Genomic DNA, 24,904 nt, shown 5'->3' with positions numbered 1-24,904 from the left:
AATGGCACTACAAATAGTGTCAAAGCACATTCTCCATTAAGAAAGAGAAGATTGTAAATGTCATCTCTAATTGAGCATATACACCATCGAAAGATGGGGAAAAATCCATTTATAACCCAGACTTGGTTTGTAACTGGTGAAAGGAGTGGTAGGATACCACTTCCAATCAGTCCACCAAGGTCTAACAGATTGAATAACCACTTTATGAATTAAGTGACTTGGAATTGCAGAAAGAAATAAGTCAAAAGTATGTCAATATGAATGGGAAAGATGGTACTAGACTTGCATATCTTCCTAAGATCTAAGACTCATGGAGGCCCTAGAGAAAAGATCTTTAGGAGTCTTGATGCCTCATTTAAAAAGATGCAAAGCACTAGCACCTTGAGTCTTGGCAAGGGGAATACACTGGATGGAAAATAGGGGAGACCACCAAATATTTTGTTGGTTCAAAGAGAGCCCATAATAAAACTTGTTACCAAAACAGTGAAGCCAAGGCTTAACAGCTTCCCAAGCTTTCCATATATTGATAACAAAAGAGCCCTGTATGAGCATGGGCTTGAAATCCATTCACCTTTTATGTAGGCCTATTAATAGGAACCCAAAAAAAATGCTATGCTGAACCAGAATCTTCCAAGCTTCATCTCCAATGATGGAACAAATAATCCATTTGCACATAGAGCAAGGCCTTGCTTCTGTGTGGAGAGAAGGCCAAGGCCTCCAAATTCTTTGGGGAGATAGCAAAAGTCCCAAGCAACTCTGTGAAAGCCATGATGATCGAAACCAAAAGCCCAAAGAAAATCACAAAGCAATCCCTCTAATTTCTAATAGGAGGCTTTTGAAGGAGCCCAACAAGAAGAATAATAGGCATGCATTGCTGCAAGAACTTTAGAGAAAATTTGGAATTTTCCTGCAAGAGAAAGTGGTTTTGTAAGCCAATAATCCAACTTATTAGTAATCTTGGCAAGCACAACGTTCCATAGATCCACTAGTGAGAAAAGCAAAAGGAATGCCTAGAAAATAGAAAATCTCCCTATGAGTGACCCATTTCTATTCAAACTGGTTAAGCCAAGGTAGCGCTGGCAAAAAAGACTGATGATAATAGAGAATTTTATTCCATTAAATAGCAGAGCCAGAGGCTTGACAAAAGGTGTCAAGGTAATTTAAGGCATTATTGATGTTTTCTTCATCCTCTAGAAGAGTGAGAAAATAATCATCAACAAAATGACCATTGACCAACTAGGAAGAGGATTCTAGTAAAGAGATGCCACAAACCAAACTTGAAGACATGGAGTGGGCTAGCAAATAGCCAAACCCTTCAGGCGCAAGAACATAAGGCACCAGAGCTAGAGGGCAACCTTGCCTAATGGAGCAAAAAATCCCAATAGGGCAACCTTGCTTGATGGAATGAAAAATCCCAAAGGTGTCAGATTGGGAGTTATTGATGGTAATGCAAGAATTAGCATCTCCAAAGAGCATCTCCATGGACTATAGAAAATTGGACACAAAACCAAGAGCCTGGAGCATAGCCAAAATGAAAGGCCATTCAATCCATTCATAGGCTTTTGAAAAATTAATTTTCAAAAAAAAGTTGGCTCCTTGGACTTGCGAGCCCACTCCATACCTTCTAAGACAACAATGATGTTGTCAAGAATATATCTAGACTTGATAAAGCTAGTCTACTCAGGCCACACAATTAAAGGCAGAAGGTGGCAAATTTTAAGAGAAATTGCCTTAGCAATAATCTAATTTGACACGTTAAGAAGGGTAATGGGCTACCAATTGCAAATATCCTCAGAATCTCTAGCTTTACATATGAATTTAATGTTTCCTTTGTTGATAATAGCTCTTAGGCTTTTAGAATGATAGGCTTCAAGATAAACATTATTCAGATCGAGACCAATATACTCCTAGAAGTGCTTGTAAAATTCACAAGGAAACCCATCACACCTGGGGGACTTATCATTTGCCATGGAGAAAATTGCCTCTTTAAGGTCTGAGAGGGTAAGAAGTTGCTCATAGAAAGCATGTTGCTCAAGTGCTAGGGAGTTTGGAGTAAAAAATATACACTTTCTAAGAGCTTCCTCGTGAGAAACTAAATTTCCCTGTGAAGCAAAAATGTTCTCATAGTGATGAACAAATTCTTGTAGGATCTCAAGGAGACTAGAGATAATAGAAGTGCCTTGTTTGATTTTTTAATTCCCAAAATTGGTATGACGGCCTTGAAGAGTCTAAAAGAACTCCTTCAAAGCTTTATCACCAACCTCCAACCAATGGAGACGAGATTTGATTTGGGCCCCTCGAGTGGCATAATTATTTGTAACCTGTTCATCATGGTGAAGTTTAGCAAGTTGAATTTGCAAATCAACATTAAATGGATTAAGGGTGAGAGCCTCCAAAGTTTTTTTGAGTGTAGTGGTAGTGGATTTATAAGATAGCCTTTTGAAAACCACCAATTTCCGTCCATAGATGTGCAAAAAGCCACTAGTTTTGGAAATGGCATCATTCCACCACTTAATCCACTCTATCTGGGAATGCAGACGTGGCTCCAAATTCTAGACATGTAGGATATGAGAAATAGTGGAAGCATGCATCAACACAGATGTGTTGAGGAAAAAGTGCAACTTGACAACTCTTTGGACAACTGTTTGCCATGAAATGAAAAAATAAATGGGATAGTGGTCAGATAATGTCACATCTGGCAAGGGAATGACAGGAAAATCTCAATCCTCAAAAAAGGAGAAAAAATATTGTGTAGTAATCATGGCACAATCGAGACATTTTAAAATGTAGTCAGGGCCAACTCAATAGTTGGACCAAGTGTGCCAAACCCCACTATGTTGGTGGTAGTTAGTATTGGGATCAAAAAGGCCCAATTTATTACGCATGTGGTACCAAGCTTCCCTTTCCTTAATTCTTTAGTGAAAAGAGAAAATGCCATCTTTTTTTGAGGCCAACTCAACCATATTGAAGTCACCACACAACCTAAGTAGCTAGAGGCAAGTTGTTAGCTAGCCAACCCCACAATTGATATCTTTCCATAGCATCATTGGGAGCATAAACATTAATGACTCCAAAATAATGATTGTTGATGGAAATAAAAAGCCAAATGATTTTGTGCATGGGGTTAGAACCGTGTGAAATAATAGTAGAATGAAGACGAGGTGACAAGAGAGTAACTACACCACCTCTGCCAGTATCGTGTTGAGAGGAAAACATAATGCCATCTGGCCAAATGACGTGACATGCAGATGAAATCATGAAACTAGAGATCTTAACTTCTTGCATACAAAGAAAATCTAAATTTCCAAGTCTATGATGGGTATCCCTAACATAGTACTTTCTAAAGAGGTCTGTAAGACCTCACACATTCCATGATAAAAAAATTCATGAAAATTCTTCCATATCTTCTTCATCAGGTCAAGAAAGGAGTAACTATTTTGCAAAAAAGTTGAAACCTAGTTAAAGCCAAAAGGAAAATCCTATGGACTGATGGCCTATCATTTCTCCTTTGGTTTCTTAGCACGTCTAGGAGGACTACAAGAATGCCACACATTTTGGGTCACTATGGAAGAAGTAGAAAGAGGGGTGTGAATCACAACCAAGGTGTTATCCCTAGCAGCCGTCTTAATCCCCTATGAGCCAGGGCTTGGAACCTATGAAACACCAAGGTTTGGTTCTGAAAAAACCACTTGCATCCCTAAACTGGCTGGGGTTTGCACTACTGTTGAGATAGGAGGAACCAAAATGCTAGTTGCATATGACTATTTAGGATCCAAGGGAGCCTTGCCCTTGCGCCCAATAGTATTCTATTCTTCTTTTTTCCTTTCTATTGGTTTGGCAAGAACCTCTTTAGGTGGGGGTTTAACCCTAGGCATAGCCAAAGGGCAATCCCTAATCTTGTGCTCCACTAACTGGCACCTATAGCAGGTGTTAGGTAGGTTCAAAAAAGCACCTTCTGAGAGAAGGTTTGAGAACCAATCTATATTTCCACAAAATCCTTAAGATCCTTGGAAAGATCAACCTCAATTCAAAGTGTTTCTGATGGTGAGCATTGAAAAATTTCTCATGTTCCTTTGTGATGACTTTTCCAAGAGTATTGGTAATGGACTCAATAAAAGACCAACATGGCAAGGGTAAACCTGGGAACTCTACCCACATAGGAACCCTAAACTTTTTGTCATTAGAGAAAGTGAAGTCTCTTGACCATCTTTGAAAAACAAGCAAGGAAGAATGCACAGACGAAGGACCATTGCTAAAAATCACGTCTATCTACAATGGGTTGGCAAAGCAAAATTAGAAAAAACCTTTGCTAAGGTTTTACACAATGTCAAGGAAGACTCCATGAGGAGTCCAACTCTTGTTAACCCATTTTCAGAGCATAGCTTTAGGAGGAGTCCTACCCACAAAATACCTTATTAAGCTATGTTGTTCTAACTAATCACAAGCAGCATCAAATTCTTGCAAAGGAAGGATAATATCAGAATTACCTTGTGAAAACCTTCAGAATGAATTTGCGAGGATGTTTATTCAATGGAGGCGCCATGGCTTTCCAAGCACAGTGTGTTCACACCAGTATCAACAACTGAGTCACCACTGGCCGAGGCCACTATAAACTAGCCTAAAAACTCCTATATTAAATGTGGTTTGACAAGCAGAAACAATAGAAGGGAAGCTTAGATAGAGAGCCATAATTAAGAAAACTCAAAGATCACATGAAACCCTAGTAGAGTGAAAAACCTCCAATCCCCAACACAAAGTTCCTACAAGTATGTTTTTGACATTTAAATCTTCACGATCTCTTCATCACCCTAGTTTCCCCAATGTGTTGTCATTGTTTTTAAATTGGAATAGTACCCATGGGTTTGTTGAAAAAAAACCAAAATTTCAGGTGATAGTCTTAAAATCCATTACAAATGTCAAATTATTATTGAAAGAGATGGAGTATGTAACCATGTGTTCCTCATGAGGTGATGTATTACAATAAAAAATGTTGGGTATCAGAGAAGCTCGTGACATGAAAACCAAGCCATAGAAATCATTCTGTAGTTTCTGTGCGGGTTCCCAAGTTGAGATATTATTCATAGTAGAGAATGCTCAAAGATAGGTATCCATCCCATTCTATCCATCTAGCAAGAAAAAAATGCAAATAAGGCACACATATCGGATAAAAAATATGTGGTATTATTCTTTCCACAACCTTCCTAGATATGTCAAAAGCAAGCTCTTGTCTAATGCCACATCATTTGTTTGCAAATTTCCTCACTTCATCACTATGCAAATAGGAATTTAGTAGAAATAATTCTAAATGCTAATATTGACTCCAAAAGTTATTAGAATAAACTAGACAATGTTGGAAACTTTCCTAGTGAAATCAATAATGTTTTTTGTTCAAATTAATGACTGTTAAATTTATAGTTATTATAAAAGTGACTTATGTCACTTAATACATGTAGAGGAAAAAAAAATCTTGTTTTTATAAATTGATATCAAGGATAATTTAATAAGTTTATTTATTTTGTATTTCAAAAAGGTATGGCTATAAAATAGTTACAATTCTATGGTATTGTAAAGTGGGAAAAACTTACAAAGGGACAACACTAGAGAAACTTTTAGAGATATTGTGAAGTAGTTTTTGTTCAAATGTACAAGAAGGATTTTGGGATTGAATAATTTCAAAATATAATCAAGTATGTAATTTATTCTATATGTTCTAAATATTTCCTATTATTAGTGACAACTTCATGTATGTCAATTTGGTAACCCTTTTATATGCACACGTTTAAAGAACTAGTAATCTGTGTTTTTGATTTAATGAAACAGGCTCATATCCAAGTACCTTGATATGAATATTCTAAGATAACTTTCCTTATCATATGTAGAGAGTTTTTTTAGCCTCCATCATATGAGCAAGTTGACCCTCCCAAATGTAGAGGATCAATATTGGTATTTGATCATGATCTCTCCAACTATTAGCATGATTTTCACTGTCTCTTGGGCAAATAGGTTAGTTTTAAAAATAGTATTGCAATGAAAAATCTATTTACCAATAATTATCATCTTGAAAAATTGCATCTATACCTATAGACACATCCTTACCTTAATCTTCAATCTCTTTCTATGAAGAAATTAGCTATGTTATCTTCAACAGATTGACACAAATCACTTGTATTGCATATGGTATTACAAATTGATTTCTTTGATTTGAAAAAATAATTTTCCTTTCCCAACCTTTTTAGATTCTCTTCTAAATCTGAATCCAACTTCTTAACTTTCTCTAATGCCCTCTCAAGTTTATCATTTTCACAAACTTTCTCATAAAAATTATTTCTCAACTCCTAAGATTTTCTATCAATTTTGAATTTTATTGTTTCAATTTCATCATATTATCTTTCAAATGATTCTTCTTACATAATAAAATTTTATTCTATTTCCTTCCCTTTTCTTGATCTTTCCTATTGAAATAAACTAAATTTACCCAATGCTGCAAGTTATGATTCCTTTACAATATCAAGACTTGTATCTTCTTCTTAGAGTGACCAAAAACCCTTCACTTTGTTTGATTGTGAACACTAATGAAATTCTATAGAAACTCTTTTCTGCAATCTCCAATATCCAAAATGGTGTTGACATAGACCCAAAAACGATGTAAAAATTAATGGAACATTGTTGGAAATATTAGAAAATAGGAAAAATGAGTAAAAATAGAACATAAGAAAATATATGTATATGAAAAATTAATAAATTGATATAACTTGCATAAAACCATTAATAACATTCAAAGTATTTTCTAATAATGTATAGTTTGGCTATGCATATTACATATTTATAAATGTAATACATAAATCTAGAAATTTTTCTTTTGAAATATTATATATTCTAGAATGTTTTACTCCAAATATGGAGTTCTCCATGGAAGAATTTAGAAATTCTCTCCAACCTAACATCTCTAGGTTCTTCTAGACAGTATTAATCTTTCTAACACCCCCCCTAATAGTGGCTAGATGAATAAATGAAAACAAAAAAAATACAAAAGAGAGGGGAACATTATATTACTATCCCCCCTTAATGTTTACCTCAATCTTGCCAACATATATCATAGCTTAATTTTTTTAGCATCAGTCATACTCTTAGAAAATATATCTGCCACTTTATCTTCACTTGGAAAAAATATAGATTAACAATAATTTATTGAACAAGATCCCTAATATAGTTAACATCAATCTTAATATGCTTTATTTTGAACATGGAAAATAAGAATTTATGTAACTTGTATATTATGCTTATTGTCTCAATACATTATAGTAGTTGAACTTTGTGCAAAACTAAGGTCAAATAAAGGAATTTCAATCCAAACTACTTACTTTCTTACTCCCTTTGCTACTCTATATTCTAATTCACATGAATATAGTGATGTAGTTTCTTTTTTTTCACTCTATATAATTGGACATGGTCTACACTTTAAAAATATAGCACTCGATAGATTTTTTGTTATCAATATCATGTCTTGAGTTTGGATTTGCAAAGTCAATCATAGAAACTAAGGACTTATAACTATAATGTATTCATAGTGAATGATTCAAAAAAAATATTGCAAATCCTTTTGGAATCCATCCATTGATATTCTTTGTTCCGTGGATAAATCTAGATAGCATATTAACTAGAAAACAAATTTCTAGTCTACAATGAGCTAGATAAACCAAGATACCAACAAGTTGTCTATATAAAGTTGGATCTACCTTTTTGGAATTGCATTCCTTAGTAAGCTTAATTCCAAATAATGGGGGTTGGCTTGCATTCAAGAATTTTAAATTTCTCTAAAAAGATCCAAAGCATATTTTTCTTGAGAGATAAGCAACCCAACATAAAGCTAACTAATTTGCAAGATAAGAAGATAACTTAGTTAACTCAAATCACTAATAAAGAATGCCCCATTGAGATCTTATTTTAAATCATTAACTAACCCAATATTTGGTCCAGCTATGAGAAAGTCATATGCATAAACAGAAACAATGTTAATTTCATTTTGAACTTCCTTCACATAAAGATTTGGATCTGATTTACATTTTTCAAACCCATGAAGCTAAAAATACATATCAATCTTCTCATGCCATGCTCTTGGTGCTTTCTTTATTCCATAAAGTGACTTCTTTAATCCACAAAACATTATTATGATGTTTTTGATCTACAAAACCTTGTAGTTGATCCATATATATATATATATATATATATATATATATATATATATATATATATATATATATATATATATATATATATATATATATATATATATATATATATATATATATATATATATATATCTATCTCCATTTAATATACTATTTTCTGCATTAATTTGATGAACATGTCACCCCAAATTTGTAGCTAAATAAAGAATAACTCTAACTATATTTATTTTAATGATAGGAGAAAATGTTTCTTCATAATCAACACACCCTTTTTGATTAAATACTTTAGCAACCAATCTAGCCTTGAATTTTTATATTGCAACATTTGATCTAAATTTTCTTTTGTAAACCCTCTCATAGCTAATAATTTTTTTACCTTGGTGTTAGGGCACAACTTCTCAAGTTTTTTATTCATCAATGCATTATATTATTATTTCATAGCTTTTTATCATTCTTTCTCCCTGCTAGCTTCCTTGAATATGATTTTGGTCATTTACTTGTAATGTTTTGGCCATGAGAGTAGAATAACTCCTTGGTTGGATCTTTGAGCCTTCCTTATAGATTTCTTCAACACTCCATGGCTTGTTTTTGGTTGGAAAAATATATTCTTCATCATCACTATGAATGAGTTGTAATGGAAGATTTTATCTCCATGCTTTTCTTGAATCAAAAGGATTTCAATGATGTTTCCCTAGCACACGTCCTTCATCAAATCCTTTAAAAAGGTGAAATTTTTGGTAACCCTTTAATCATATCTATTCTAACCATACCTTGAAATTTCGTATAATTTAGATATCCAAGTCTAGCATGCCAAAATTTTAACATGTAATCAGCTTGAAGATTAAAAGCTTGAGAGTGTGTAGATTTATCATCACTAAATCCCACAAATTTAAATAGACTTTCATCATGATCAACTCTATTAATAACAATTAGATTACTTGGGTTTTTCCTATCTCCTTGATTAGTAGTGACAATAAACTCATATCTATCTTGTATTATTTTTTATTTTGAAATAAGATTCACCCTTAATCCTCGAGTTAGTAATGTTTTCATATCCTAAAATTGAAAGTTTCATTTTATTGCCAATAGTAACTTCTTGATCTAAATTCTCCCCTTCATAAAAATCAGTAAGAAGAGATTTATCTCTAGTCATGCGAAATGATGTCCTAGAATCTAAAATCCATTGTTTAAAAGAATCTTAGTCAAGTATCCTTCTTTAATGTTATATTTACTTTTAGGTATAGCAATTACCTCCTTACTTGTTTCCTCTTGCCTTTTTTGGGAGATGGAAATGGAGCTTTTTTCATCCTTGTCTCCATCCTAAAGCCATTCCTTCTTTGGATTGTATTGTTGCCTATCATTATCCTTCTTTTTTAAACAAAATTTCTATATGGGATTTTCAACACCACAATACCTTTATAGAATGGGGCTTGTTCAAACTCATTGTTTCACAGCATCATTTCTTTAAAAAAATAGTTAGAACCTTCATTATTCATTATTTTGAAATTTATTTTATTCTTTTGAATTCTTATTTCAATCATTTCTAAAATGTTTACTTTTAATTGCATATGCATGATTCTTCTTAATATGTCCTCTTTAATAAGATGATCTTCTTCATCTAATTGAAAAATTAATAAATTTTTTGTTATGGATTATTAAGATTTAGTTAAATAACCCTTTACCCTCGATTCCTTAAAATATCATGTATGACTGATGAAGCTCACTTTCAACCATTTCTTGATCAACTAAAAGTCTTTCTTTCATATTCAACATCTATTTTCTTCAACTGAGCATTTAAATAGGCAACTTCATTGAAGTCATTGGTCATATTTTTAAAATAAGATGGATCTAAGTTGACCAAAATTTCCTCTATAATAAATGTGCTAGTAATATCTGCATCTTTATAATATTTTTTTTCTAAATTCTTCCATAACTATATTGGATTATCAATGTCAAAAAATCTTCTATTGAAATTGGAGCTTAAAGCTTTACCAAGGATATCTCTACCTTGCTCCAAATTGCATTTCCAAAGTTCTTTCTATCACTTTGGGATTCTCCAACCTTCCTATTAACTATCCTCCTTAAAGTCTTTTCCCTCAAAGCATTCTTCTCTACAATCTTCCAATCTCCAAAATCAATTCCATCAAATATCAACATGACTTCATTTGTAGAGACCATACATATATATACACACACTACTCTATTAATATGGAAGTTGTATAAACAAATCATTTCAATAGCCTATTTCTAGTTGAACTTGGCTTTGATATCATTTCAAAAAAAACTCCAAAATAATGTAAGAACCAATGAAACAACTGTTAGAAATATTAGAAAAATGAGACAAAAACAAAACATAAACAAAGATATGTAGAACAAAACAATAATATATCGATCTAACTTACATACAACTATCAAAACCTAAAACTGAAAATTCCTCCTCTACAATACTCTACATCCTAGAATGTTCGACTCAAAAGCTGAAATGTCCAATCAAAGACTATAGAAAATCTGTCCTACCTAACATCTCTGAATTCTTCTAGACAATATTAAACTTCCTAACAAATGGTATCTTTTTATATATGTGTGTTCTTCATTGCATGATCAACAACTTTGTCTTCTGCGGTTTGATCAGTCTAATTTCTGTTTATTAAGAGGAGGATATAAAAGTTTATTGCATGTTCAGCAAAAAAGCATTTAGTGAACACTTTCTTTCGTCCTGTTGTAATATCTTCTCTAATCTCTTTCCAAAATCTGCAATCTGTTATTTTAATTTTCGTTCTGCTAGAGCTTTATGCCCATGATCCGTTTTTTCCTACAAATTTAAACTCAGCGGGCTTGACTATAATCTTATTCAATTCTTTCACAAAAATTTCAGCTACAGTTGGTTCTGTCCTATCTCCAATCTCTTCCTTGATACGATCTGGCTCTTTTCTATATCTAAATTACTTCTCCTCTCCTTCCTACAAACTTTTGCAGTCCTTTATCTCTTCTTCTAACAGTTGCGATCTACCTTCAGCAATCACATGCTTCTTTCCCCCTTTGATTGACTTCATTCAAACAATTATCTTCTTTCTCTAAAGTATCGAGGCTTCAATTTCACACAAATTTTTAATACTGCAGCTTTTTTTTATTAGTCTGCCCTTCAATACTTCCATGAGCCTACTCCTTTCCTCACACTGGGATCTTCAAATTTCACTTTTAATGAAAATAGAAAAAATTCAACATAAACACAAAAATTAACCTTTACTGATCTCCCACCAGTGATTACATATTGCGGGTCATGTTTTGAGGTTATATCAAGTAGTTTTTCCAGAGGTTACAGCCTCAAAAATTATCCATATGCAATCCGCGCATAACTAGGGTATACATTACATGCATTTTTTGAACAACTATAAACGTGGAAATGTACGGCAGTGAAATATGATAAATAAAACTAAAGATCTAATTGTTATTGCAAACTAAACTTGATTGGGTCGCATGATCCAACCAGGAGTTTTCACTGAGGTGCATATATCAGTGAAATTTAATTCGAAAGATCTTCGAAGCATCAGATGTCTACATATGTACAAGTATTTCTTCGGAAATGGAATGTAGAATTTTCCTACAGTACGTAGGACATGAGCGGGTAGAAACGTGGGGTCGTCCTACTCCTCTTCTCCCTCGTCATTTTCCCCAGAGATTTCTTCCTGGGGTCTGCCGTTTGTGTCACGCACTATAATAGAGACCATGAAACCCAGAGCATTCGTAAAAGCGAGTATCGCCAGCACCGACTGCCTCAGCGCCCTTTCGAACAAAATACCCAGCACCGACAGATATCTGAAGAAATAAACATAATACGCAGCGCCGACAGCGCCAGAGATGGCCAACGATCGAAATCCTGAGGGGAAATCAAATCTGGTGCTGTTGGGGCCCAAGGTAGCAAACAGAAAGGTGAACTTATTCAAAACAAGCCAGGAACCCTATCCCATTACTATGCCTCAGATTCTCGTGGACGCCCGCGAGCTGAATGACAGTGGCCTGTGCGATCCACCAGGAATACAGTGAGCCAGTACGCCGCCACTATTGAAACCCTCGCGATTTCCACGTGCTCCCATGCGCTCGTCTCTACTTGTTCTATGGCTCCCAGGCCTCCGGAAAAATCGATCCAACCGACGCCCAGATTACGATATGACTTCCGAAAGAAAATCTTTTGGCCGTACAAAGCGAAGGCAAAGGCAAGAAGAAAGAAGGTGGACGTTGTGCCAAGCAAATGCAGCCCATGGCGTCTCATGGACTCCACTGAAAACAACCCGACTTCCGGCTGCTCGGTCTGTTAATTATTGTTAGTTGGACAGCTGTTATTTTTTACTCGAAAATAGCAGTAGTATTTATGGGCAGCTTGGACAGCTGTTCGTCCTTATTTATGTATAGCAGCATTAGTTATGGGTAGTTTGGACAGCTGTTTGTCCACTTGCCGAGAATTAGTAAATGGTTGTTGCAAGATAATTATTTACTAATTTTAGTGATTCTCTTTTGGACACCTTGCAACCAATTCTATTATTGGCTGTCAAGTTGTCTTAATCTCAGCCGTTGGTTTGATTTAATCTCGGTCGTTGGTTTTTCTAATAGGGTAGTATAAAAATGGGTCATTGGGTCATTTGGAGATACAAGTTTTGGAGAAACGTTTGCAGTCTTAGCAAACAGTCTTGCAGTGTTAGCAAGGGCACAATGTTAGAGTGAGGATAGCAGTGGAGGATATCAGCGGGAGAAATCAGGAGGTTGTCAGAATTCTGCCAGTAAGAGGCAAGAAATTTTTGTATCTCTTGATTTGCTGAAGTTTAATATAATCCTTCATCTGTAGAACTGGTTTTCCCTTAGGGGTTTTTCCAGGAACAATTTGTCCAAAAATATTGTGTTCATTGTGTTGCACATTTCTTTCCATATTTTATAAGTGAAGTTGCAGTTGTGTTATTTTTTGATATTAGTTGAGAATTTATTTTTGGCAGTTTAATAATCATTTAAGATAAGAGATTAATAATCAGTGACTGCAATAGTTAGATTTTTCACATAGTATCAGAGCGTTGTTAAGGGTAGAAGAGTTTTTCCCTAGGAAAGAAATTTTGATCTCTTTAGATTATTGCTTTAAACCCTTGAGATGGCTTCAGCTGGTTTGAGAGATCAGGATAGATTGGATGGTGCCTCAAATTTTGGTGTCTGGAAGGCCAAAATTTCTTTATTGTTGGAAGAGAATGGTATCAAAGATTATGCTACCAGTGTTGTACCTGTACAAATGGATGCAACACAGCTTGCAGCATATAGGAAGGATGATGCCAAAGCAAGGAGGATTATCCTTGATGGTGTCAAGGATCATATTGTTCCACATATCGCAGAGCTAGATACGACGAAGAAGATGTGGGACGCCATTATGAATCTATACCAAAATGCTACCACCAACAGGAAGTTGATTCTCATAGAGAAGCTAAAGAATACCCAGATGAATCAAGGAGAAGACGTCACAAGTTACCTCACTAGGCTCAGACTTGTCAAGGAAGAGTTAGCAGCTGTTGGAGCTAGCCCTAGTGATGATGAGCTAGTGAGAATAGCCCTAAATGGGTTTACTAAACAATAGAGTGTCTTTGTTCAAGTTGTCAGTGGACAAGATACTTTATCGAGTTGGGATCGACTATGGACTGATTTCACTCAAAAGGAGTTTATACTAAGTCTTGTCAATGGGGCCAACAAGAGTCAAAAAAATGAAGTGAAACACGAGAACGTTGCCCTAGCAGGTAAAGGGAAAGCAAAGAAGGGATCTAACAAAGGATCAAATTCATAAAGTGAAAAGAAGGACCTTTCTACGGTCAAGTGCTTTGGATGTCACGAGTTTGGCCACTATGTCAGTGATTGCCCAGAGAGGAAGAAGGGTAAAAAGCAGGTGGCAGCTTCAGCAAGTGCGGAAGAACTCTTCAGTAAAATGGAATGTGAGTTTGCACTCATAGCTTGTATGGTTAGCTCAACCTCACAGTGTGTTTGGTATATAGATAGTGGGGCGTCATTTCATATGACAGGAGTTAGAGAGTACTTCTCCAGTTATAAGGAGGAGGACACCAACATCCAGATTTCTATGAAAAATTTGTCCAAACTTAACCTTGTTGGGAAAGGGACTATTCAGTTTCAGAGGGAGAATGGAAAGATAATTCTACTTCATGATGTGTTATATGTGCTAGGCTTAGGTATGAATTTGATTTCTGTATCTGTTCTTCAGGATAGGGGGTATAATGTACTCTTTAGAGGGACAAATGTGTTGATTAAGCACAAGGATTGAAAATCACCCATAACTATTGGAGTTAGAGTGGTCGCCTTTATAGATTGCAGTTTGATACTCCTAAGGCACTAATGAGCAACATTAATCCTAGAGATCTTGGAGAGCTATGGCATAGGAGGATGGGTCATAATCATCATGGAGAACTTAGATTGCTTCGTGAGACGGTGACAGGTGTTCCAGAGGTGAGCACAGAGCATGACAATGTATGTAAGGGATGTGTGTTGGGGAAGTTTGTGAAAGCATCTTTTCCAAGGAGTGACACCAGATCTAAGGGTGTTCTTGATCTAGTACATTCAGATGTTTGTGGACCGATGTCGATGAAATCTCTTAGAGGATATGAGTACTACGTTACTTTTATTGATGATTTCTCTAGAAAGACTTGGATATACTTCTTGAAGACTAGGGATGAGGTTTTTAGTCGATTTCAAGAGTTCAAGGCTCTTGTGGAGAACTCGACAGGAAAGAAGATAAAGGTTCTTTGGTCAGACAATAGAGGCAAGTACAAAGGAAATGTCTTCCAAGAGTTCTGCACCAAAGAAGGAATCAAGAGAGAATGGATTGTTCCTTACAATCCACAACAGAATGGAGTTGCTGAGAGGAAGAACTGTTCTATTTCAGAGGCAGCAAGAGCTATGCTACATGATCAAGACATGCCTCGTTACTTATGGGCAGAGGCATTTAATATGACACCAGAGGAGGCTTTCATAGGGAAGAAGCCAGAGGTTAGTCACTTCAGGACATTCGAGAGTTTGGCATATTGCCATATTCTTGGAGATACACATACAAAGTTAGATCAGACTGCAGAGAGGGGGTACTTTGTTGGGTATAGTGAGACTTTAAAGGCATATAGGATTTTCATTCCAGGGACTAAAAGAATTATTGTCAGACGGGATGTCAAGTTCATGGAGGACAAGGCATTCAAGAGATCCAGAGATTTGCCAGCAGATGATCAAAGTGAGCAGCCAACAGAAGCTCCAAGACCAAGTCAAGAGCAACAAAGCTCAAGTACAGTTACCCATACAAGTGTAGACTTAGTTAGTGAAGATTCACAGAGTATGGAGCAACAGGTGCAACAGGAAATGCATCTAGAAGACGTAGAGGTTGACATTTCATCCTCTATAGTTGGTAGCGGGAACCATGTGGTTCCAGATACACAAAGGGATACTCAGGAGTTTGTGGGAGCTCCTAGGAAGAGTACTAGACAGCGAAGACAACCAACCAAGTTCAATGACTATGTGGCATTAGTTAGTCAGTTGGTAGATAGTGAACCTTCTAGCTATCAAGAAGCTGCAAAACATCAGGTATGGCGAGATGCTATGGTTGAAGAATATTCTTCAATAATGCAGAATAATGTGTGGGAGGTAGTACCTAGACCAACAGATAGGGTTGTAGTTGTATCACGCTAGATCTATAAGATAAAGCATGGTGCATATGGTAGCATTGGAAAATACAAGGCGAGGTTTGTGACAAAGGGGTTCTCTCAGAAGGAGAAAATAGACTATGAGGAGACATTTGCTCCTGTTGCTAGGTATACTTCTATACAAGCTATAATCTCACTCGCAGCACAGATGGGATGAAAAGTTCATCAAATAGATGTCAAGACAGCATTCCTTAATGGTGAGTTGAAGGAGGAGGTATACATAGAACAACCAGCAGGCTTTGTAGCACACAGCAAAGAGACCCACGTGTGCAAATTGAATAAAGCATTGTACGAACTCAAGCAGGCTCCTTGAGCATGGTATGAGCGCATTGATAAATACTTGCAGAAAATGGGCTTTGTGAAGAGTGAAGCAGATGCTAACCTCTACTACTTGATAGTTAGGGGTGAGATTCTCATTCTTGTTCTTTATGTAGACGACCTATTTCTTACAAGTTCACTAGGGCTCATAGTGAATTGCAAAAGGAACCTTGCAGAAGAGTTCGAGATGAAGGATTTAGGACTTATGCACTACTTTCTAGGCATGGAAGTGTGGCAGACAGATGGAGAGATTTTCCTTGGTCAAGTAAAATATTGCATTGAAATCTTGAAAAAATTTGGGATGGAGAATTGCAAAGCCATGTCTACACCCATGATCACGAATTGGAGGAAGGTAGATACAACTAAGGAAAAATATGTAGATCCCACTTTATATAGACAGTTTATTGGTTCGCTTATGTATTTGGTCAACACTAGAGTAGATATAGCAATTGCAGTAAACTCTCTTAGTCAATTCATGGTTGAACCAAAGAGAATGCATTGGATAGCGGCTAAGCATGTGCTACATTACTTGCGTGGTACAGTCGAGTATGGGATCAAATATGTTCGAGGTGAAGGTCTTAGGTTGATAGGCTATACTGATACAGATTGGGCAGGAATTACAACAGACAAAAGGAGCACTTCAGGGTGTTGTTTCAGCTTGAGATCAGGAGTTGTATCTTGGTTCAGTAGAAAGCAGAAGTCTGTAGCTCTAAGTTTAGCAGAAGCAGAATACATAGCAACTAGCATGGCGACATGTGAAGCTATATGATTTCGAAAGTTGTTAGTAGCCTTGTTTGGTCAAAAGGTTGAGACTACTGTGATACATTGTGACAATCAGAGTTGCATCAAGTTGTCTGAGAATTCAGTGTTTCATGATAGGTCTAAACATATAGATATCAGATATCGCTTCATCAGAGATTGTGTATAAAGGGGAGTTGTTCAGCTAAAATACATACCTACGGAGCAGGTAGCAGACATTCTGACTAAGGCATTGGGGAAGGCAAAATTTATCTTCTTCAGAGATAAGTTAGGTGTCCTGCAAAACAGCTTTCTCGCTAAGAGGGATTGTTAATTATTGTTAGTTAGACAACTGTTATTTTTGACCCGAAAATAGCAGTAGTATTTATGGGTAGCTTGGACAGCTGTTCGTCCTTATCTATGTATAGCAGCATTAGTTATGGGTAGTTTGGACAGCTGTTTGTCCACTTGTCGAGAATTAGTAAATGGTTGTTGCAAGAATAATTATTTACTAATTTTAGTGATTCCTTTTTGGACACCTTGCAACCAATTCTATTATTGGCTGTTGAGTTGTCTTAATCTCAGCCGTTGGTTTGATTTAATCTCGGTCGTTGATTTTTTCAATAGGGTAGTATAAAAAGGGGTCATTGGGTCATTTGGAAATACAAATTTTGGAGAAACGTTTGCAGTGTTAGCAAACAGTCTTGCAGTATTAGCAAGGGCGCAATGTTAGCGTGGGGATAGCAGTGAGGGATATCAGCATGAGAAATTAGGAAGTTGTCGAAATTCTGTCAGTAAGAAGCAAGAAATTTTTGTATCTCTTGATTTGCTGAAGTTCAATATAATTCTTTATCTGTAGAACTGGTATTCCCTTAAGAGTTTTTCCAGAGACAATTTGTCCAAAAATATTGTGTTCATTGTGTTGCACATTTCTTTCCGTATTTTATAAGTGAAGTTGCAGTTGTGTTATTTTTCGATATTAGCTGAGAATTTATTTTCAGCAGTTTAATAATCATTTATGATAAGAGATTAATAATTAGTTGCTGCAATAGTTAGAGTTTTCACACAGTCGACTGAGTTCTCCTCTCGTTTTCTGCCGCCGGGGCCGTATGAGGAATCTTCATTCGACAGTAGAACGTGAGCGCCGCCGGGAGTGCGCCGAACATGAGGATGATTCTCCATATGCAGTCTGCTTCACGGACTACTTTGTCGGCAGGAAAGCCTCGCTCGTACTTTCTAAATGCGGCAGAGACGATTAGGGCAACTAGACCGCTCGTGAGGATGCCCAAGCTTTGCATGGTGAGGAAGGCCGCGAGGAATCGTCGTCTCGTCTTCATGGTAGCGGACAAGTAATAATCTCCGCCTATGCCGAAACCCAGCCAGAACCTGAAGAAACAGAGGGTGGCAATCACGCCTTCCTTGAATCTGCCCAAGGAGAGACCTTGGGCGATGGAGCAAACAATCATGAGCATCAGCGTCACGCCGCACACTTTCTTTCGGCTAAGCCTGTCGCCCATGGACCAGAAGAAGACCTGCCCAGCTAAGGTTCCGTATAGGGCCACCCGGGTGACTGCAGACAATATACTCTCGGGAATCACCGGCTCCCAATTTCCGGGATAATAGATTCGTCCAAGCAGCCTCGTGACAGTGGTAACGCAGAAGAGATTGTACGCGTCGGTAAAGTAGCCTATTACAGTAATCATGAAATGGTACCGTTCTGTTTTTGATGCGTCCATTGCAGCCGGAAGTCAGATTGTACTCACCTGCAAGCAGAGGAAAACACAATGCCATCATCACAAGTAACAAAACGAAGAAAATAAGATGAGAGAAACTACACAGTTGTGTGGGACGAGGACTCCTATTTGCACAAATAGACATAATGCCCCTCAAAAGCTGCAGAGAAAATCTTTGGTTCTAGCAGGACATTGGTAGAAACCCAATGACATTATGTGAAAGAGTGCACCATATATACTATATATGAGGATATAGGCAGCCAGTACAAGGACATTGTATGGTGAACAGTATAAAAGAAGGTTTTGAATGGTCAAGATTTCACAAGAGGACTATCTTACTTAACGCAGATCTATAACAAAAGGGATAGTTTGTAGAAATCTGAGTACACTGATTAATGGATCTTCTTTTGATCCCTTGAACCAGTCTCATAAACGTCATTAAAAATATTCAATTTCATTTCACAAATCCTTCTGTTCATTGAATTCATATACTATCATCATATACTTTGATGATTGATTGACAAATATATGGCATGTCCTCATCACTGGTTCTCTTGGTTTCACAACTGGAATTTAACTTGATTGACAAATATATGGCATGTCCTCATCATTGGTTTTCTTGGTTTCACAACTGAAATTTAACTTGATTGAAAAATATATGGCATGTCCTCGTCACTGGTTTTCTTGGTTTCGCAACTGGAATTTAACGCACTGGGCAAACATGATTTAATTTACACTTTAATTTATCTCTTGGACATTATGCAGGCCATTTCAATTTTCTGTCCTATTGTTGATATACTAGGATACCAATTCTAATATAATTGTATTATAATGCATACATGTGATATATTATAACTATTTTCTCGTTTCTTTTTATTCCTCTCCTAATTTTGCGTGATGTCATTTAAATACTAAGATATAAATTCGATTAAGAATTTTGTAAATATCTATACTTTCTTTAAAGTTATTCATAATAAACGTAAAAAATATTCTTTTTCTTTAAAATTAAATAATCGAGAGAACAAAAAGAGGTATAGTATCAAAAGAGGGGGGGAGGCGAGCCTCAACCACCAAGATCAAAGTCCAACAATCAGCCTGAATCAGCCAACTAACACATTAAGTAGCAGTGGTAACAAGATTACAAAAAGAGGAGACAAATAAGCTATTCCAAAACATCATCATGATCATCGAACCAAGCTGTCCATCCTAGCTCTCCTTCCATCCACACGACTTTCTTTCGCTCGAGAAGTTGAGCAAAGGAGTCATGTCTATCAGTAAAGGAGCCTCTGTTCGCATGTATTTCCTTGAGCAACTCCTTAAGAGCTTTTCCAAAAGCAGTCTGGTTATCAAGAATGCTAGCCAATTTCAACCCATGCCTCATCTCATAAATGAACATAGTAGTGAGCCCATCATGGAGGAATCTTTTTAGCTTGTCCATCTCGAGCTTCATAATGCAGCAAATCTGCGAGACAATCTTAAAACAGATGAATTTCAAATGAAACAAAGTAAGGGATCTACCAATATCTTGAAATTTTTTCTCATTTCTACGTTTCCAAATAAACCAAAGAATGTGAGAGGATAGAATATTCCAGAAAAAATTAGCATCCTTTTTAAGACCAAATAAGTTGCCAAGAATGGTGCCTAAAACAGGAACATGATCAGCTATAGAAATTCCAAAAAACTTCCATATAATCCTAGCAAATTGATAAGTAAAAAACATATGCCTTAAATTTTCAGGAACCCTACAAATAGTACAAAGTTTACCATCACCAACGTGATTTTTAATAGGAAGTCTATCGAGAAGAAGCTGCCATTTAAAATGTAAGATTTTGGGGGGAATATGAAATTTCCAAAATCTGTCAAGAATTTTTTGCCATTCAAGAGAGTTCAAGTTCATATACCAAGTAGTATTAAGGTGAGAAATAACAGAGTTTTCATTATTGAGAAACTTATATATATCTTTAGCTTTAGTTTTATGTAGGAGAGATCCATCATACCAATGGAAATTTAGAAATCTATGAGAGTCCACATCACACCTGCAAGGAAGATTAAGAGTGTGGCAGGCATTGGCAACCATATTATATGTACATTTATCGGAGATAGGAAGATCGAACTTGATTCTAATATCCTACCAACTAACAAGGTTATCATTCTCCAAAATGTCAATAAAGCTCTGGATGCCAAGGTTGTTCCAAAATTTCGCAGAACAACCTTGAGTCATGGCAAGAGGCTTACCATTATGATGCAAATTCCACCATATAGAACGCTCACCATGAATAGAGTTATTACTAGCAAAGTTGGAATTATAGATGAAACCCCTCACAAGTTCCCAAGCTTTCCAAATAGACTTGAAAACCAGGGAACCTTGGACAGAGACAAGGAAGGACCTAGCAACCAGATCAGTAAAAGGAAGGTTTTTCCAATGTTTGGCCTACTTAGGATAACCGGATTGAATGTTATTTCTAAGAAGAATCTTCCAGGGTTCTTGACCATCAAGAGCCTGAAAAATCCACTTAGCAGCAAGGGATATGCCTTGTATCCTAAGGTCAATTAGGCCTAAGCCACCAGAGTTCTTGTCAACATGACACCAACTCCATTTAACAGCATGTTTCTTCTTGTGACCTTTGCCATCAGACCATAAGAATCTCCTTATGGCTTTCTGAATCTCAAACACTTGGTAGTTACTAAACATCCAGACAGACGAGTAGTATATACTATAGGATGACAAGATTTTCTGACACACCTGCACCCTACCAGCAAGTGACAACTCCCTATTATCCCACTTGTAGAGCTTCTTAACAATTTTATCCTTAATCCAAATCCACATGTCTTTGAGAGACGGGGAAATGGAAAAGGGGACCCCCAAATACCTGACAATCTTATTAGGTTCACCCCATGAATATCCAAACTGGAGAAACCAATTAGGAGGCTCCTCTTTCCAACCAAGCATAATAGATTTGGATTTGGAAATGCGAGCTCCAAAAATGGTCTCAAACAGGTCAAGTTTAAGATTAAGATGCTGAATATTACTACAATATAGTTCAAGGAAAAGCGAAGTATCATCCGCAAACTAGATATTAAGAAGCTCAGAATTATCAGGGAGGGAAATCCCATTAACTTTAGGAGAAATAGTGTTATCTCTGAGGATATAGTACAAGGCATCAGAAGCGATAACAAAAAGAGCAGGAGCAAGGGGACATCCTTGTCGAATGGACTGGGACAAAGGTATAGGATTAGAAAGAAAACCATTGATTTCAATTCAAGAAGATGAATCCTTAAGCAAGACTTGAATATACCGAACAAATTCATCAGGGAATCCAAAAGCCTGAAGAATAGAGAAGATAAATTCCCATTCAACGCGGTCATAGGCTTTCTCAAAATCTAAAAGAAACATAGCAGAGTTTTGATGTGAAGTCTTAGCCCAATCCATTGACTCCCAACTGGTGACAAGGTTCTCTAAAATATACCGACCCTTAATAAATCCTGTCTGAGTGGGACATATGAACTTAGGAAGAACATTAACAAGCCGAGAAGCCAAGGCTTTGGCCATAATTTTATATGAAACATTAAGCAAAGTAATTGGCCGCCAATTCTTTATAAGGGACTTATCTCCATCCTTAGGGATAAGTTTGATAATCCCCATATTGATAGAATGTCCAAGCGTGCCATGATCATAGGCTTCTGAATATAGGTCAAATAGATCCTTGGCAATCCAATCAATATTGGATTTGTAAAATTCAACAGGGAGACCATCAGGCCCAGGTGCCATGATCATAGGCTTCTGAATATAGGTCAAATAGATCCTTGGCAATCCAATCAATATTGGATTTGTAAAATTCAATAGGGAGACCATCAGGCCCAGGAAAAAATATTCTTAGTTAATTGTAGAAGTTTAAAAAATCAATTTCTTCTATTTAAAATAATGGTTTCTTATATAATAATATTATTTTTAAAAAGAAGCATCTATTTTATTAAAAACTTAAACACATATTTAATTAGTTGAAACATTTTAGAAAATAAAAGTTTCTCTTTCATATTGTTTTACATTTTAAAAATAATGAGGTTTTTCTTACATTAACAATCTACATAATAATTTATTTAAATGTGTATACTTACTTTTATTTTATTTGCAATAAATAAATGAAAAAATATTTTGCCAACTAATTGTAATATTTTAGAGAAAAAATGATTCCCTTCCATTTAATTTAACATTTTAAAGATAATAATTTATTATATTAAACACTTAAACAATGATATTGATAGATATGCATGTAGGTTTCTATCTTCTCTACAATAGAAAAATAAATAAGAAAATCTTGTCAACTAATTGAAATACTTTAGGGAAAAACAAAAAAATTATTTCATTTTATTTTACATTTTGAAGATAATGACTTTATGCTAGAAACTTATGTAATAATATATTTAAATATTTCTCCTTTCGTTTTATCTCATTTGCAATAAGTAAAAGGAAAAAAAATATTTCTTATTAACAGTAACATCTTAGAGAAATTTGATTCCCTTTGTTTAATTTAATTTTTTAAAGATAATGATTTCTTATATTAACAACCTACTTATAATCACTTCTATCTTATTTACAATAAATAAATTGAAAAAAAAAATCCTCCAACTAATTGAAGCATTTTAGGGAACAAAAGTTTCATTTTCATTCTATTTAAATTTTGAAGATAATATTTTTTTCTTATATTAGCAATCCACATAATAATTGATTTGAATAAATATTTTTACTTTCTTTTGTCTTGTTTTCAATAAATGAATAAAAATAAATTCTTCAACTAATTTTAACATTTTAGAAAATAAAGAATCATTTTTTATTTAAATTTTGACATTGACAATAATCTATTACATAAGAAACCTGTACAATAATATATTTTGATATGTATACATGCTTTCATCATTTTTGTAATTAGCAAATGAAAAATATTCTTGTTAAATAATTGTAGTACGTTAGAGATCATTTTCTTTTTGTATTTTGAATACAATAATTTATTATATTATAAATATTATAAATATTATAAATATTTTTTATGTATTAGATAATAGTAAAAAAGGTGAGGTTGACCAAGAAGTATAGTAGGCTGGAGAACAACCGGTAGTCGAACCCCAATTATCCAACCAATACATTTTCTAGACATCAAAAACATCTTAACGATTAATAACATAACTAGGTACTTCTTAGTATCAATATAAACATAACCTCTCATAAAGCCATAAGTTTTATACCAAAAAGTATACCAACAACATAAATTACAGGTGTTGCTATTAAACCAACTAAGATCCACGTTAATCAAAATTGCCACATAGGATACAAAGTTCATAGTTTACCATAACATAACAAAAAGAAAAAGAAAAAAGGCATAGGGGCTAGTTCTCCACTTTCTCATATTGGTCCTCTATAGCCGGCTTTTCCTTCTCATTGACAAACTTTTCCAATAGTGTCTTGAGCCTATCATCCACTAAAATGCTATAGAGGGAGTGGGTGGTATCACTTTCTTTCCCTCGAAATACAAAGTGGTGGCCATCGAATGCATGATTTTTCGTAGAAAAATTAGCAAGGGTTCCAAATTTCTTGCACATGGCATCCTGATTGTTAGTGAGGTCATACAAGGACTTCTCCAGCCTATTGAACCTAGATTTTCTTTGATAATGTTCATGGATGTGACACCCCTTCTTCCCCCCACACTTAGAAGCTTCCTTCATAAGAGAGGTGATATCTTCTCCTAAGGTCTTATCCAAGGACTAGTTAGTTTCCATGACATCTGAAATGTGGGATGGGCTAGGAATATCCTTACTTCTAGAGCCAAGATTAATGGCTTTCTTCCTCCTCCTGGTGGATCTCATTTTAGTCTCTATGGATTCTGAACTCACTTCCTTCTTGGGGGGGTCTTAAATTTCTCCATTTTGAGCCTTTTACTAGATCTCATGGAAACTTTATTGCTCTATCTAGTATTAGTATTAGAGTTAATAATGCTAATGTTTTTTTTTTTGGTAATAGGGTGCTTTTTTACACCTTCTTCGAAGTTCAACTAGGGCTCGGGTCAGTGGAGACTTGGGGAGTCATAATGGCAAGGGGATTAATAAAAAGAGGTGGGTTGAGGGCAAGCCAAAATTTATAGAGTTTAAACATGAAGGCCTAATGTAGGATATAAAAGGGTTTCCCTTCCTCCCTCTTTTCTATAACATTAAA

The 24,904-nt window shown here is 35.6% G+C and overlaps 1 pseudogene; it reads right to left on the bottom strand.

Annotated features, from left to right (window-relative positions):
• Nucleotides 1-11,833: 11,833 nt before the first annotated feature.
• Nucleotides 11,834-20,576, bottom strand: LOC149545015 (low affinity inorganic phosphate transporter 3-like; annotated as a pseudogene).
• Nucleotides 20,577-24,904: the final 4,328 nt, after the last annotated feature.

Source organism: Cupressus sempervirens, chromosome 8 (genome assembly GCF_028749045.1).
Source record: "Cupressus sempervirens isolate cs-2001-9-10 chromosome 8, ASM2874904v1, whole genome shotgun sequence".
NCBI lineage: Eukaryota > Viridiplantae > Streptophyta > Pinopsida > Cupressales > Cupressaceae > Cupressus > Cupressus sempervirens.
This window is presented reverse-complemented; position numbering and strand designations above follow the sequence as displayed.